Here is an 18,792-nt window from a genome sequence, read left to right as displayed (position 1 = left end):
AACATGATCATCTCATACAATAAAATATAGCATCACGTCTTGACCATATCACATCACAACATGCCCTGCAAAAACAAGTTAGACGTCCTCTACTTTGTTGTTGCAAATTTTACGTGGCTGCTACGGGCTTAGCAAGAACCGTTCTTACCTACGCATCAAAAACCACAACGATAGTTCGTCAAGTTGGTGCTGTTTTAACCTTCACAAGGACCGGGCGTAGCCACACTCGATTCAGCTAAAGTGAGAGAGACAGACACCCGCCAGCCACCTTTAAGCACGAGTGCTCGTAACGGTGAAACCAGTCTCGCGTAAGCGTACGCGTAATGTCGGTCCGGGCCGCTTCATCTCACAATACCGCCGAACCAAAGTATGACATGCTGGTAAGCAGTATGACTTGTATCGCCCACAACTCACTTGTGTTCTACTCGTGCATATAACATCAACGCATAAAACCTAGGCTCGGATGCCACTGTTGGGGAAAGTAGTAATTTCAAAAAATTTCCTACGCACACGCAAGATCATGGTGATGGTATAGCAACGAGAGGGAAGAGTGTTTGTCCACGTACCCTCGTAGACCGTAAGTGGAAGCGTTAGCACAACGCGGTTGATGTAGTCGTACGTCTTCATGATCCGACCGATCCAAGCACCGAACGTACGGAGCCTCCGAGTTCAGCACACGTTCAGCTCGATGACGATCTCCGGCCTCCGATCTAGCAGATCTCCGGAGATGAGTTCCGTCAGCACGACGGCGTGGTGACGATGATGATGTTCTACCGGTGCAGGGCGCCTAAACTCCGCGACGATATGACCGAGGTGGAATATGGTGGAGGGGGGCACCGCACACGGCTAAGGAACGATCCGTAGATCAACTTGTGTGTCTATGGGGTATCCCCCTGCCCCCATATATAAAGGAGCAAGGGGGAGGCCGGCCGGCCCTTGGGGCGCGCCAAGGAGGGGGGAGTCCTCCTCCTAGTGGGAGTAGGACTCACCTTTCCTAGTCCAACTAGGAAGGAGGAAGGGGGAAGGAAAGAGGGGGAGAGGGAGAGGGAAAGAGGGGCCGCGCCCCCCTCCCCTAGTCCAATTCGGGCTCCCCTTGGGAGGGGGCGCACCACCTCCTGGGCTGCTGCCCTCTCTCTCTCCTCAGGCCCACTAAGGCCCAATACTTCCCCGGGGGGTTCCGGTAACCCCTCCGGCACTCCGGTTTTCTCCGAAATCACCCGGAACACTTCCGGTGTCCGAATATAGTCGTCCAATATATCAATCTTTATGTCTCGACCATTTCGAGACTTCTCGTCATGTCCGTGATCACATCCGGGACTCCGAACAAACTTCGGTACATCAAAACTTATAAACTCATAATAAAACTGTCATCGTAACGTTAAGCGTGCGGACCCTACGGGTTCGAGAACTATGTAGACATGACCTAGAACCATTCTCGGTCAATAACCAATAGCGGGACCTGGATGCCCATATTGGTTCCTACATATTCTACGAAGATCTTTATCGGTCAAACCGCATAACAACATACGTTGTTCCCTTTGTCATCGGTATGTTACTTGCCCGAGATTTGATCGTCGGTATCCAATACCTAGTTCAATCTCGTTACCGGCAAGTCTCTTTACTCGTTCTGTAATGCATCATCTCGTAACCAACTCATTGGTCACATTGCTTGCAAGGCTTATAATGATGTGCATTACCGAGAGGGCCCAGAGATACCTCTCCGACGATCGGAGTGACAAAACCTAATCTCGAAATACGCCAACTCAACATGTACCTTCGGAGACACCTGTAGTACTCCTTTATAATCACCCAGTTACGTTGTGACGTTTGGTAGTACCCAAAGTGTTCCTCCGGTAAACGGGAGTTGCATAATTCTCATAGTTACAGGAACATGTATAAGTCATGAAGAAAGCAATAGCAGTATACTAAACGATCAAGTGCTAGGCTAACGGAATGGGTCATGTCAATCACATCATTCTTCTAATGATGTGATCCCACTAATCAAATGACAACACATGTCTATGGTTAGCAAACATAACCATCTTTGATTAATGAGCTAGTCAAGTAGAGGCATACTAGTGACTATAGTTTTGTCTATGTATTCACACATGTATCATGTTTCCGGTTAATACAATTCTAGCATGAATAATAAACATTTATCATGATATGAGGAAATAAATAATAACTTTATTATTGCCTCTAGGGCATATTTCCTTCAACGTAGGGGTATAAAATGAGCATAATTGGCAAACGATCAACCACCACTAGTATCACATTCATACCATCAGACAATGGTAAGCCTTCCACAAAGTCCATGGTAATATCATTCCAAGGTTTGGTAGGAATAGGGAGTGGTTGTAGTTTACCCGCTGGGTGTATATGCTCGTTCTTGCACTTCTGACAAGTTGGACATTGTTTGACAAAGTCCTCCACTGCAATCTTAAGCCCATGCCAAAAGAAAACCTTACACAATCGCTGGTACATAGCATGAATACCAGAATGTCCTCCCACCGGGCTGTCGTGTAAAGCACTTATCAATTTGGTCTGTAAGGCCAACTGATTGCCAATATAGAGGCGTCCATTGTAACGAATAAGCCCCTTAACCAAGGAATAACCTCTGGCATCCGGACTCTTCACTGCTAATTGAGCGAGTAAGTCTATTGCTTCCGGATCCGCCTCATAAGAATTGAGAATTTCTTGTGCCCAATCTAGTCTGCAAATGGATAAGGCATCGAGATGGAGGAGATGAGCTACCCTTGACAAGGAATCTGCAGCATTATTCTCACTTCCCTTGCGATACTTAATTGTGAATTGCAACCCCAGGAGCTTAGACATTGCCTTCTTTTGGAGTTCAGTGGCGAGATGTTGATCGGTTAAGGAACAAAGGCTCTGGTGATCAGTCAAAATGGTGAAAGGCCTCTCTCTAGATAACATCGCCACTTATCAATTGCCATGATCACTGCCATGAATTCCTTTTCATAGATTGACAACTTGCTGATCTTGACACCTAGTGATTTGCTCATATAGGCCACCGGATGCCCCTGTTGAACCAATACTGCGCCAATGCCCGTGTCACAGGCGTCGGTCTCAACAACAAAAGGTAATTGGAAATTTGGAAGGGCCAATACAGGTGTACTTTCCATAGCCTGCTTCAGCATGTTAAAGGCCACCTCGTAGCTTGCTCGGACCAAACAAAGCCCTTTTTGGTGAGCAATTCAGTGAGTGGCTTGGCTATGATTCCATAATTCTTCACAAACTTCTTGTAGTAACCTGTTAAGCCCAAAAAACCTCTTAACTCTGTTACATTTGCAGGAAGAGGCCATTGTTGCATGACTGCAGTCTTGTCAGGTTCTGTGGCGACACCATGACCAGAGATTACATGACCCAAGTAGTCAATGATGTCCTTGGCAAAAGAACATTTTGTCAACTTAGCATACAATTTTTTTCACGCAGAATACCGAGCACAAGCCTCAAATGCTTCAAGTGCGTCTCCAAGTCTGGGTTGTATACAAGTATATCATCAAGAAAGACAATGACAAACTTCCTGGTATACAAGGCAAAGATGGAGTTCATTAAACACTGAAAGGTGGCGGGTGCATTGGTCAGGCCGAACGACATCACTCGAAACTAAAAATGACCGTGATGTGTTTTAAATGCTGTTTTTTCTTCATCCTCCTCATGCATGCAGATTTGATGATAGCCTGCATGTAAATCCAGTTTAGAGAACACTTTAGTGCCAGCCAACTCGTCCATCAATTCATCAGCAATAGGCAGTGGGAATTTATTTTTAATAGTGATATGATTTAGTGGCCTGTAGTCAACACAAAACCGCCAGGTGCCGTCCTTCTTTTTCACAAGTAATACCTGAGAGGCAAAAGGACTTAAACTTGGAGTGATCAGACCTGCATCCATCATTTCCTTCACTTGCCTTTCAATCTCGTCCTTTTGTAAGGGAGAATATCGGTAAGGCCTAGAATTGACAGGTTGAGCATTGTTTTGCAGTGTAATGGCATGATCAGAAGATCGGTGTGGTGGTAATGCCTTGGGCTCCTCGAAGACATCTTCAAATTCAGTTAGCATTTTTTGCACATCAGGAGCATTAGACCCTGTCACTTGGTCCGGTGGAGCAGGCTCAATCAGTGCCAACGCCCACACGTCGTTACCCACTAAAGATTTCCGAAGTTGGTCAATGTCCATGACTTGTAATTGTTGTTGTTGTTCACTGGGAATACCCTGCAAATGCACTTCCTTGTCGCCATAAGGGAAGGAAATGTGTTTGTTACGCCAGTGACAAGTCATGGGGCTAAAACTGTCCAGCCAGTCCATCCCTAACACGGCATCATAAGCGCCCAAGTCAAGTATTCTCATGTCGTGAGAGAAAGTTGCTCCTTGGCACCACCAAGTGAGATTTGAAACAGCTGTAGTGGAGTAGATGCGTGACCCATCAGCAAGAGCAACGGCATTTTTTTTGGCATCTTGGATCGGCAACTGTGCATACTGGACAAATGCTGAATTCACAAAACTTCCTGTACTGCCGGAATCAATAAGAATCAGCATAACCTTGTTGCGCACCAAAGCTCTCAACCTCATGGTATTCACCTCTTCAATACCCGCCAAGGCTTGAACTGAGAGAACGCGACAAGCTTGTTCTTCATCTGGTTCTTGTAACAGTTCCAAGGCATGAAAAACATCGTCAGATAGACATTCTCCAAAATCTCTGACTTGTATAGTTAACAGCTGGGCTGATTGCTTGCACTTATGCTCTTTACTATATTTATCCCCACAGCGGAAACAAAGGCCATTGGCTTTGCGGAAATCGCGCAACTGACGCTCACGAGAAAAATCATCTGCTGGCCGACGAGTTTCTGCTGCTCGGACCACCGCCCCAGCAGCATTAGGGGCTGCAGCAGGATGATGTCTGATGGTAGTTGCAGGTCGCATCCGAGGGCGTTGATGCTCTCCCCCAATCTCCTGCTCTTCTTCCTGGATGCGTGCTAAGGATGCTGCCCTGGTCAGGCTTGCTGGGTGTTGCAGACGGACGGCAGCTCGCAGCTCATCACGTAATCCATGAACAAAATGAGAGACAAACCACTTGGAGTTCAGGGAAGTATCAGTGGAGAGCAAATGATACATACAAGCATCAAAGGATCGCTTGTACTCCGTCATAGTTCCTGTTTGCCGAAGCTGCAATAAAATTGACATCTGCCCATCATAATCATCAGTGCCGAATTCTGCCACTAGCGCAGCAATGAAGGCATCCCAAATAACCTGACCATGTGTGCGTTTGTAAGCTTGCAACCAAAGAGCAGCATGATCCTCAAAGTACAGTGTGGCAGTGCTAATCCAGTGACGACCAGGAACGTTATACATGTCAAAGTATGTGTAGCAATTATCAATCCAGAATAATGGAAACTGCCCTTTGAAGACCGGAAATGCATGTCTGGGAGGCTTGAGGTGAAATCCATCACGGCGGTCGTCGCGGTGCTAGTGGCAGTCGTGATCATCGCCACGGACTTGGCGGCGCTCGTAATAGTCGCCGGCGTCGCGACGGCGCTCGTAGTAGTCGGCGTCGCGGCGGCGCTCGTAGTAGTTGTCAGCGTCGCGGCGGCTCTCGTAGTAGTCGCCGTCGTCGTGGCGGCCCTCACGTCGCCCGTGTGGAAGCTCCTCACCGCGAGGTCCATGCGGTAGGTTGCTCTCCTTGTCAGCGTGCCCCTGGCGGTGATCCTCGAGTTCGTCCTCGTCGGGTAGCGGCACGCGCAGGGGGCTGCCATTGCCTCCGAGCTGGGGGCCGCCGTTGCCTCTGAGCCGGGGGCCGCCGCCGATCTGATTTTGGGCGGGGTCGCGGGAAGGAGCAGCCGGAAAGCGCGCTCGCTTGACCTCGTCCAGATCCGCGCGCAACTCACGGAGCTCGGCCGTCACCGGAGCCAGCTTATCCTCCTGTGCTTTGGTGAAGAATTCCTGTAGGAATCAATATTTTAAATAGCACGCTGTTTCTCCGTTATAACGCAGTTATAGCATATTTGAAAGGGAGACGTTACGTTTTGGCAAAATCGGACGCTACGCCGCTAATCGCGTAATTAGCGTGCTACACACGCTATAACGTTGTAACGTTGTAACGTTACGACGTGCAGACCATGCAAAACTGAAATAAGCACAACCCAGCAGGCCCAGCAGGCCAAAACCAACCCACGACCACTACCTTCTCACTCCTTTTATCAGATTCTCTCACGAGACCTAACCAGCAAGCCCAGGTGGCTGCCCCGGTGGCTGTTGATGTTAGACACTCTTAAAACTATGGTTATTGATGTTTGAGACTTACTATTTTTATGTGCTGGATTTGGCCCTTATGCATATATTGCTTGCTCCTATATGAAAATTTTAGTTGCTTAAATACTTTATTTCTAGATATATTTGATTTTTTTGCAAACGCTATTTTGAAATATAGCACGCTATTAGCGCGCTATAACTTGTGTAGCATTTAGAGAAGGGTCTCGCTATATTTTGTAGCGCGCTATTTAAAATATTGGTAGGGATTGCTGCATCGTCTCCATCCCTAGCAATACGAATCGGGGCTGGGCATTTGGGGTTGGTGGGGGACGCGGCGCCGTTGTGTAGAGTGGAACGACCTGAGTCTGATACCAATTGTGATGTCCCTAGCCAGAGCTAGAAAGATCACAGGAGGAACAAGGGGAAAAGTAGCAGTTGACCGAGAACGAAGGAGCTTGGGCAGCTCAATTTCATTCATTAATTCGATAGTGCTTCCTGGGAGGTTACAGGAGTACCTAAGCATTACCCTTACAGCTGGGCTCCACCAGGACTCACACACGCACGCTTAGTAGGTGGGGGTGTGACACCACCTCCCTCCCGTGCCGGCGCTGCCACTAGTAGAAAAAGGGTCAAACGTGCAGCACATTAGTGCAGGTCTGTATTAGAGCCGGCACTAATGTATACATTAGTGCCGGTTCCAACGGCTAGCCGGGCCGCTCTCATTAGTACCGGTTCGTGGCTAACCTTTAGCACCGGTTCGTGCCACGAACCGGTACTAATGAGGGTGGTGGCAGGATGTTGTCAGTCTGGGCCCCCTCCAGCACCTTTAGTACCGGTTCGTGCCACGAACCGGTACTATAGGTCGACGTACATAAACCCTTTGTCCAACCGAGCCACTCTGTTCTTCCCCTTTCCCCTCACTTCTCCTCTGTTCTTCCCCTTTCTCCTCGAGCTCCTCACAAATTTTGCCCAAAATTTGTCAAGATTTGAAGGCCCCCATCCATTCAAATGATCACAAAGGTTAGCAACTTTGTCCTTTCAACTCTCATTGCTAGATTAGCACTTCCCATGCTTTGTATAGTTACTAATTTGTGAGTTTAGTAATTTGGCAGGAAATATATATATGTGCTAGTATTTGATTTATATGCAATTTGAGGTCAAAAATAACACTTAGTTTGCATATGTAGGTGTGGTTTACTTAGTGCCTTCTAAATCTCCGTCGTAACCACCGTCGATCGCCCGCACCGTCCCGTCACCGGCACCACCTTGTGGTGAGCCTCTTGTTCATGTAATTTTATATAAAAAATTGATGTTTGTGTGATTTGGATATATAGTTAATCATGTAATAATTATCTTACCCGTACGTTGTTTGTTATACATAGTGCCATGGTTTTGATATCCGTCCCCGTCGGCCCTCGTCCTTGTTATGATTCGGATGTGGTATATTCTCTTTTAAAACTATTAGTTGCTTTTCGTATTTATGACAAATTATGCCCATCAAGTTGACATAGATATTTTTATCTAGGAGGTATGTGAACCGGAAATTCCAACCGACCCTATTGTCGAGAGGTTAAATTTAGTTGAAAGAGAAAACGAGTACTTGAAAGAAAATTGAAAAGAATTGAGGGGGAGAAGATGGAATTGGAGTTGCATGTTGCCGATGTCGTCGATGATCACAAGATCAAGATGGAGAAAATGCGCTTGAAGAGTAGAAAGATTAGAAAATATGCCATCGATAGTGAGGCTTGGTATCATTATGCTGTTGGATCAATTGTTACCTTAGTTGCGATCTTGATCGCATTTGTTGTTGCATTTAAATGCTTTAGCTAGAGAGTTATTTGTTTGTTGCATTTAAGTGTTGTATGAACTTTATGTATGAACTTGTATTAATTTGGTCTATTCGGTGTTGTGTAATGAAGATGAGCCGGCAATGGATGTACGATGACCGATGCTCTCCCCAGTTCGTTGAGGGCGTGCATACTTTTCTGCTTGCGGCTGAGGCAAATAAGCGGGCGGATGGTTTTATGCCTTGTCCATGTGCTGTCTGTAAGAATGATCGCAATTACTCTACGTCAAGAACCATTCACGTCCACCTGTTTGAGTCCGGTTTCATGCCCCACTATAATGTTTGGACCAAGCACGGAGAAAGAGGGGTTATGATGGAAGACAATGAAGAAGAAGAGGACGACGACAGCTATCCTGGCCATGGGTTCCCTGAATACGATGATACAACAATGGGGGAAGAAGCTGAGCCGGTAATGCGGGAAGAAGCTGAGCCGGCAATGCGGGAAGAAGCTGAAGAAGAGGCATCAGATGAGACCGTTGATGATCTAGGTCGGGCCATTGCTGATGCAAAGAGAAACTGCGCAAGTGATTTGGAGAAGAAGAAGTTGCAGCGCATGTTAGAGGATCACAAAAAATTGTTGTACCCGAATTGCGTAGGTGACAAGAAAAAGCTGGGCACCACACTGGAATTGCTGCAATGGAAGGCAGAGAATGGTGTATCTGACAAGGGATTTGGAAAGTTGCTGGTAATGATAAAGGATATGCTTCCAAAGGACAACAACTTGCCCGAGAGTACGTACGAAGCAAAGAAGGTTGTCTGCCCTCAGTTAGAGGTGCAGAAGATACATGCATGCCCTAATGATTGCATCCTCTACCGCGGTGAGTACGAGGATTTGAACGCTTGCCCGGTATGTGGTGCATTGCGCTATAAGATCAGCCGCGATGAGCCTGGTGATGTCGAGGGCGAGCGCCCCAGGAAGAAGATTCCTGCCAAGGTGATGTGGTATTCTCCTATAATACCACGGTTGAAACGTTTGTTCCAAAACAAAGAGCATGCCAAGGCGATGCAATGGCACAGAGAAGACCATAAGAAAGACAGAAAGTTGAGAGTACCCGATGACGGGTCGCAGTGGAGAAAAATCGAAAGAAAGTACGGGAAGGAGTTTGCAGATGACGCAAGGAGCGTATGGTTTAGTCTAAGCGCAGATGGCATTAATCCTTTTGGGGAGCAGAGCAGCAACCATAGCACCTGGCCTGTGACTCTATGTTTGTATAACCTTCCTCCTTGGTTGTGCATGAAGCGGAAGTTCATTATGATGCCAGTGCTCATCCAAGGCCCTAAGCAACCTGTCAACGACATTGATGTGTACCTAAGGCCATTAGTTGAAGAACTCTTACAACTATGGAATGGAACAGGTGTACGTGCGTGGGATGAGCACATGGGGGAAGAATTTGACCTCAAGGCGTTGCTGTTCGTGACCATCAATGATTGGCCTGCTCTCAGTAACCTTTCAGGACAGACAAACAAGGGATACGGCGGATGCACGCACTGTTTGGATGATACTGACAGCATATATTTGAATAGTTGTAAGAAGAATGTGTACCTGGGACATCGTCGATTTCTTCCGAGCAGGCATCCCGTAAGAAAGAAAGGCAAGCATTTCAAAGGTGAGGCGGATCACCGGACGAAGCCTCGCCACCGTACTGGTGCTGATGTACATGATATGGTCAAGGATTTGAAGGTGATATTTAGAAAGGGTCCTGGCGGACAACCTGTTCCGAAGGACGCGGACGGACGCGCACCCATGTGGAAGAAGAAATCTATATTTTGGGACCTGCCATATTGGAAAGACCTAGAGGTCCGCTCCGCAATCGACGTGATGCACGTGACGAAGAATCTTTGCGTGACCCTGCTTGGCTTCTGGGGCGTGTATGGGAAGACAAAAGATACACCTGAGGCACGGGAGGACCAGCAACGTATGCACGGAGAAGACGGCCTACATCAGGGTCATGCAAGCTACGCTCTTACCAAAGAAGAGAAGGAAATCTTCTTTGAATGGCTGCTCAGTATTAAGGTACCGTCTGGCTTCTCGTCGAATATAAAGGGAATAATAAACATGGCAGAGAAAAAGTTCCAGAACCTAAAGTCTCATGACTGCCACGTGATTATGACGCAGCTGCTTCCGGTTGCATTGAGGGGGCTTCTACCGGAAAACGTTCCATTAGCCATTGTGAAGCTATGTGCATTTCTCAATGCAATCTCTCAGAAGGTAATCGATCCAGAAATCATACCAAGGTTACAGAATGATTTGGTGCAATGTCTTGTCAGTTTCGAGTTGGTGTTTCCACCATCCTTTTTCAACATCATGACGCACGTCCTAGTTCACCTATGCGAAGAGATTAACGTTTTGGGTCCTGTATTTCTACACAATATGTTCCCCTTTGAGAGGTTCATGGGAGTCTTAAAGAAATATGTTCATAACCGTGCTAGGCCAGAAGGAAGCATCTCCAAGGGCCATCAAAATGAGGAGGTCATTGAGTTTTGTATTGACTTTATTCCTGACCTTAAGCCGATTGGTGTTCCTGAATCGCGGCATAAGGGCAGACTGGATGGAAAAGACACGCTAGGAGGGGAACAAATAATATGTATGGACGGACATTCTCTCACTGAAGCACACTACACAGTTCTACAGAATTCCACCTTGGTGGCTTCGTATATGGATGAACACAAGAATTTGCTACGCTCCAAACACCCGGAGCGGTCTGATGAGTGGATTACACGTGAACAAACCAGGAGTTTCGCCAACTGGTTGCAGAAACGTACCATGCATGACACCTCTATTGAAGATGACCTATACTTGCTGTCCCAGTTACCATCTTCGAATATAATGACTTTCAAAGGGTACGAGATAAATGGTAATACATTTTACACGATCGCCCAAGATAAAAAGAGCACCAACCAAAACAGTGGTGTCCGCTTTGATGCAGAAACCAAGACGGGAAAGGAAACATATTATGGTTATATACAGGACATATGGGAACTTGACTATCGACGTGGTTTAAAGGTCCCTTTGTTTCGGTGCAAATGGGTCAATATGACACGAGGCGGGGTAACGGAAGACCCGCAGTACGGAATGACAACAGTGGATCTCAACAATCTTGCGTATGCAGATAAACCATTCGTCCTAGCAAATGATGTGGCACAGGTTTTCTATGTGAAGGACATGTCTACCAAGCCAAGAAAAAGAAAAGATAAGGAAGCGAATGCATCGTACGATGAGCCAAAGCGGCACATACTTCTTTCTGGGAAGAGAAACATCGTGGGAGTGGATGACAAGACAGACGAGTCAGAAGATTATGAAAAGTTTGATGAAATTGCTCCATTCACAGTGAATATTGACCCGAGCATCCCGTTAAATGATGAAGATTTTCCATGGTTACGGCGCAAAGGGACACACGCGAAGAAAAAGTTTCACACCCAAAGATCTGGGATGTGATCGGCTTCACTATCATCACTTTCTTCTGTGTTTCACACCCAGGAGGGAATGTCTATAATAGTTAGGGTAGTTATGTGTTTTGGCATTTGAAACGCGAAGAAATTTTATGTGCAAACAAATTCTTTTCATGCATTTACCTAAGCATTACTAAATTGAATATAATGATAAAATACACTAATATTAAACATAAGAAAAAATAATCACTGAAAAAACTTTTTTCAAAGTTAAGTTATTCACAAACTAGTGATTCGCACAAATTTCAAATAATTCAAAATTTAAACTATTCAAATTTGAAATCTACCGGCACTAACAGAAAGTTTGTAATTTTTTGTACCTAAAGCAAAAAATATTCACAAAGAAACTCTAAATACAGCAAAAAAAACTCAAAAATAAATAAAACAAAAATAAATAAATCAAAAAAATAAGAAAATAAAAAAGCCCGCCTACTGCGCCGTAGTGGCCTGCATACGACTAGAAAGCCAACCTGTAGTTGGGCCAGGATGCAGGCCCGCAAGCCCAGTAGGCCCACAAGCAGAGTAGGAGAGGTAGGCCCTGAAGGCCTGCTATTGAGAGGAGTTCAATGCAGTGCCCGCGCCGGGGCTTATAAACTGATCTTGGCGCTCCTAAACTAGCGAGGTGGGACTAAACTTCTGCGCCCCTCGCCTGGCAGCGCACACCCTTTACTACCGGGTCGTGGCTCCAACCGATACTAAAGGGGGGCCTTTAGTACCGGTTTGTGCCACCACCCGGTACTAAAGGGGGTCGCTTCCCGCCGCTTGGCCTGGCCAAAACAGACCTTTAGTACCGGTTGGTGGCTCCAACCGGTACTAAAGGTGCCTTCTATATAAGAAAACACTTCAAAATTTCGTCAGTTTCTCATCTCTCGCTCTGCTTCTTCTCCTCTGCACCGTCGCCCGCCGCCCCCGCCGTCTCCATATCCCTCAAAGCCGCCCCGGCCCGTCGCCGCCCTGGCCCCGTCGTCGCCGCCCCCGTCGCCGCCCCGTCACCGTCGTCGTCGCCCCGTCCCCGTCGTCGCCGCCCCGTCGCCGCCCCCGTCGCCGCCCCGGCCCGTACGTCCCTGTCCCCGTCGTCACCGCCCCGTCGTCGCCGCGCCCGTCGCCGTCCCCGTCGCCGCGCGCCCCCCGTCGCCTCTCGCCTCGTCGGCCGGTGAGCGCGCACACACACACACATACATTTTTAGTTATAGATTTTTCTGTTTTTAAGAAATTGTTAGACATTTTTCTGTTTTTTAGAAATAGTTAGAAATGTTAGAATTGTTAGAATTGTTAGAAATTGTTAGAAATTTTTCTGTTTTTTAGTTATAGAAATAGTTATAAAAATGTTAGTTATATATATATAGAAATGTTATAATTTTTTTCTGTTTTTTAGTTATAGAAATATTAGAAATGTTATAAAAATGTTAGTTATATATAGCATTGTTAGAAATATTATAGAAATGTTAGTTATATAGAAATGTTAGAAATTTTAGTTATCAAAATCCAATCATTAAAAAAATGTTACTTTTTGCGGGCATATAGCTAGTATTTGTTCTCGACGATGCCCGGCCACATCCTCGCCGTCGACCTGTCCGCGACGACGTCCAGCCGACCCATGTCCGGGACTGGGCTCCGCCGGGCTGGCACTGGGAGGTGCTGCTTGGACGGGCGTGCCGCTTGACGAGGAACCCGGCCGCGGGTCCCGTCGTCGACCCTGATCTCGTTTGGTGGCGTTCGCGTGGGCCAGTTTCGGTGCGGAGGGACCCGGCCCCGCTGGAGGTGTTACGTCGCCGTGTCAGGGAGGAGGACGAGCACGTCCATCGCTACATGGTTGCGTTAGAGGGCAGCAGGTTCTCCAATACGTGGCAGTATCTTCGGGGATCTCACTTCAGCTATGATCCTGTGAGGGTTCCTTCTCTTTGGGTGTCCACCGCCCGCGCCGGAGGAACCGCGAATGTCCTAGATTCTTCTGTAGTATTCGATCTTTATTAGCTAATAGCCAGTGATGTACTATTCAATATTATATATTATTCGAGACGATGTATTCGAGATTATATCTATTATTCTGGACGATGTATTCGAGATTATATCTATTATTCGAGATTTGAATACTAAATTGTTTTATATTTCTTTTGAATTAGTTAAACAAAAGCTATGGCAGACAATACCGACAGAGAGGGAGAACAGACCATGTTCGATATGATACGCGGGGCAGATGATAATCAGAATGAAGAAGATTATGACGGCTTCGAATTTCTAAACAACACCGGAGAGGGTGATATGATATTCGATCGCGACGAAGTCATGAACTATGATTATGACGATGACGAAGAACATGTTGATCCTGAAACAACAAACACCGACGAGGTATATATATTTATATAAGCAGGCATCTGGTGATCATCACATGTTTTAAATGACTTGAAGATATATTAATTAATGAATCGATCTTTGTTCTTTTAGCCATCCGGATCGAGCAAATCTTCAGGCAAAAGGACGAAACGAGGCCCGAACAAAAAGTTGAAGCCGGGCGTAAAGTACAATATCGAGGCATGCGGCCCTACTGGCAAACCATTAGCGCCTAAGAAGATTGCGGACAAGTTCGTTCGTCAGTGCAGAGTTCTTGTGAAGGACCAACTCCCGATCAAACTTCAAGAATGGAGAGCGCCAGCAAAGCCACGTCCAGATGTTACTTATGTTGACAAGAATCAAAAAGATCTGCTTTGGGATACTCTCATGGAACATTTCACCCTACCAGATCATTTCACAGAAGCAGATGTGCAGAAAGTCAAAGAGGCTGCTCTTAGGATGATGGGGACTGCATTCAAGAACTACAAGAATGGTGAATGGAACAAGTACGTCAACGGAGGAAGGAAGACTCCAGTATTCAAGGGAACACTAGAGAACCAATGTGATCATTGGGACGATTTTGTGAAATTCAAGGATTCGGAATTAGCTAAGGAACGGTCGAGAATAAACAAGAAGAATGCCGAAAAAAAGGATAAGTTCCATAAGCTGGGGCCAGGTGGCTATGCGGTGGCAATGCCTAAGTGGGATAAGTCTGAGAAAGAGATGGAGGATGCAGGTGTCACTCCGGCTACTAAGAGCTGGCCCCCCAGGGTCAGGACTTGGTTCTATGCGCATGGGGGGGAGTTGGACCGGGAGACAGGCAATGTTTCGACGAGGGCAAGTCTGAAGGGAGCCGACGATGCGATACTTGTTGCAATAGAAGAGGCACCAACGGGGGTGTTCCAGCCTAACAGAGAGAACGACGAGCTTACGCGTGCCCTGGGAAATCCTGAACACCCGGGAAGAACACGAGGCAAGGGCGCTCTGTCGTGGTATGAGGGGTTTTCAGACTAGAACAATGACTACAGAACCCGTGCGAGAAAGAAGATTGCAGAGGAGAAGAAGAGGAAGATGGAGGAGGAGCAGAGGAAGCGGGACTATGAACGCCTTCAAGGCCTAGAAGCAAGTCAAGCGGAATTGGCAGTCAAATTCCAGCGGCAGCAGGAGCAGATCGACTCACTTACCCATCAAAGGGGGTCTCAGCAGCTGCAGCAGCTAGCGGATGATCCAGCATTGGATAGCACCGGCCCATCCATGCCGAGAAGCAGCGTGGGTTCCGTCCCGGACGACCCAATGCTGGGTAGATACCCCGTGGATGACATCACGGAGAACACTAACTGCGAGCTACACGTCAAAATGAAGAACATATCCATGAAGGTGGCGGACGGTTGTGCTTTCACAAATCCCCCCGAGGCAACCTTCCATTGCAACCCGATTCCAGCGGGCTATGCTCGTGTCTTGGTTGATGAGGTGGTGGACCCACCATATTCGGGGCTACAGCTTGACATTGGTGGAGGTGACGGCGAACGCTTTCTCGGAGAGGCCAAACATCGTATCATCCTATGAAAAAAGGATTGCATCATCTTTTCAAGGCCACCGACACCGCGTCACCCGAGTCCTCGTCGAAGTCTGCCACCGAGTCAGCAGACTCCCGCTCCTCCAAGTCCAGCAAAGTGTCAGGACAATCCTCCTCCTCCAAGTCCAGCAAAGTGTCAGGACAATCCTCCTCCTCCAAGTCCGCCACAGCGTCAGACGTCCACTCCTCCTCCAAGTCCGGCACAACCTCAGGCCACTCCTCCTCGTCCAACTCAGTCCCGTCAGCCGTCTCCGCCGCCTCAGCAATCGCAGAAGAGACACCCCGCAGCTATGGTGCGTAGCGGTACGAGTCGAGGTAGTACAGGAAGTACAGGCGGAGGCAAGCGATATAAATATGGTCCAAGCCTCAAGCCTCTTCCGCAGAGGTCTTATGACAGGTCCGAGGAGGAAATCACAGCCATATCGAAGGCCGAGGTGGAAGCCCATTTTGCACCGAATCCGCCACCGCTGCCAAGGGAGAAAGTGCCTGAGGAAACGATTGACCACTTCATTCATATGGCTCAACCACCAGCTTCCAAGCCTGTTGACACAGACTATGAGCGCCACATCAGGAAGTTAAATCGAGCACATCTACAAAGGGAGGCGAGCATGTCTACATCGGGATCGAGAAAACAAGAAGCAGCTGCCAAAAAATGCGGGAAAACCATTCCCCAGCTGGGAGAACAGGCGGCGCAATCGATCCCCTCGCTTGTTGTGCCAACAACAGGTGACAGTACGCGCCCCCAATATTATTGTGGGCAAACAGTGCATGTTTCCGAGGTGGGCAATGTGGTAATAACGGAGGAGCATATAATGCAGGATGAAGTTCTCAACATCACTGTTGGACAACTCCTCGAGATCGAGCCCATGCCTTTGCTTAGAGAGGATGAAGTAAAACGGAAATATGTCCGGGGCCAACCTTTGGTCGCGCCAGACAAGGTCAAGAACCTCCCAACGAGAATGTATGAATTGCATCAATGGTACATGAACATTACCAAGATTTCAGATCGAGTGTCCCTCATGGTGAATGTCAAGAAGGACCATTACTACCATGAGAAAGCTGGGTCCGTTGAGTATTTAAAACTGTTTCAGTTATACAATCAAGACGCACTCGACAAATCTATCGTCAGTTGCTATTGTCTGTAAGTGATCTCTTTCTATAATTTAAGTCTCAAGCTAGCTGTAGTGATCCTTTTGATCAATCATTACCTGTAATTATCCTCACTATATTCTTTTCTGTGGTATTATGCAGGATGAAGATATATGAAATGAGAAAAGGTGAACGCTTTGGCATTGGGTTCATTGACCCAAACACCGTTAATGAATACACATGGAAGATAAATGAACATCATGCAAAGGAAGTAGAGGACAGCATGCTAGAGTTCTTGAAGCGCCTCAAATACAATGAAGATATACTACTTCCTTACCATTTTGGGTGAGTCATATTGTCTTGTACTACAAATTCTCTGTTTTTGCCTACTAGCTAGCTACATGTTTTTGCTTACATATGCCCGCTTAATTAAGACATATAAACGTGTGTGCATGCAGATTTCACTGGGTCTTGTGTATCATTAAAGTTGACGCCGGAACGGTTGAAATACTGGACTCACTAATCTCAAAAAACACTGACTTTAACATCTTGTATCGGATAGTCAACAGGTAATTTCAATCATTATTAACTATATATCTCGGCCTATTTAGTTCGTCATTTCATGATATGAACTATTTAATAACCCCTTTATTCATTTTCTTTGTCGGCGGGCAGGGCTTGGGCAAGATTCATCAGCGTCACGGAAGGTGAATGGAAACAAAAGCTTCAATGGTTTCGACCCAAGGTAAGTAATTAAGTAGTACTAGCTAGCTAGCTAGCTGCCATCTCTTTAATTATCATGCTTGATTAATTTTTATCTGATCAAATTCCATTCTCGTAAAGGCCCTGAAGCAGGCGCAGGGGACTAATCTCTGTGCATTCTGCGTTTGCGAGAACATTCGCATGATGGCGTCCGAAAGGAGCAGATCTCAAAGACAGCAATGGGTACGCTTGTCAGAACACTATTCACAATTTTTACACCATTATCGATATCTAGCTAGTCACACAACTAATACACATGCATATTGATCTCCTTCTTAACAGTTCAAAGAGGTGCGGGAGAAGCTCATAGAAACGGAGCGCGTAGAAGCACTTCAAGAGGAAATAGCGGGATTTTTGCTCGACCAGATCATAAATCCGAATGGAGAATTCTATTACCCGCTACCGCCCCCATGAAAACCACTTTCAATTGTCATCGTGCTCCGAAGGCACCAATTAGGCTAATGCCACTGGCTCCGAAGGCAACATTCATATGTACGAGAAATTGTATATAGCTATACATGTGTGTATGTGTGAATTAATTAATATGGTGGTTTAATTTGTGAGACATTGATGTGATATATATATGCATGATTGGTTCTACTAGAAATTATATATATATATATGCATAACGTGTACAATGTGTAGTATCGTAAAATACCAGCAAACGAAAAAGAATTAAAATGGAAACACAAAATTAAATGAAAAGGAAATCATAAAACTAAAAAAAACAAACCTTATAGTACTGGTTGATCTTACCAACCGGTACTAAAGGGCTCCAGTCCCCGGAGCTGGCTCGTGCCACGTGGTTGCCCTTTAGCACCGGTTCGTGCTGAACCGGTACTAAGGGGGGGGGGGAGCCTTTAGTGACCACAAATTAGCGCCGGTTATATAACCGGCACTATAGAGCCTTACGAACCGGTGCTAATGCCCGGTTCTGCACTAGTGTGCGTTGCTGCCGTCGTGAGCCGCGCAGCGAAGAATCTCTCGCCCCTCCTGCCGCGTGATCGCATGGCCTGCCACGGCCACGAGGCCTCGCCCGCTCGGCGGCGCCGGTGGTCAGGGCGGGAAACGCGGGGCCGCGGCGTCGATGCCGAGGGGGAGTAACGCGCGGCAGGGCGATCTGCGCCCCGCCAGGAACAGAGCCATGGTTGCTGCCGTGCCTGTTCGCCCGTGAAAGAAAATGGCGGTGCTATTCGATTGGGTGGTCGCGAAGAGCAGCAAGAGAGGGGAAGTAAGTGTGCACCTTCAGCTTCTTCAACGGTCAGTCTGTGTACTCTTACTAAGGATTTTTGGTGTTTGTTAATATGTCTCTTGAGTTTATATGCTAGGTTCTGGATATGATTCAATCTTGAAATGCATTGTTGCAATGTTTAGCTTCACAATGATGCATCCATCCAATTCAGGTTACTGAATTTTGTTGGGTCGTCAGGTCGTAATTAGAAAATAGCCTGAAGGATGCTTATTACAGTCT

The sequence above is a fragment of the Triticum aestivum genome, chromosome 3B (genome assembly GCF_018294505.1).
Source record: "Triticum aestivum cultivar Chinese Spring chromosome 3B, IWGSC CS RefSeq v2.1, whole genome shotgun sequence".
In the NCBI taxonomy this organism is placed as follows: Eukaryota; Viridiplantae; Streptophyta; class Magnoliopsida; order Poales; family Poaceae; genus Triticum; species Triticum aestivum.
Note: the sequence above shows the minus strand (reverse complement) of the source record.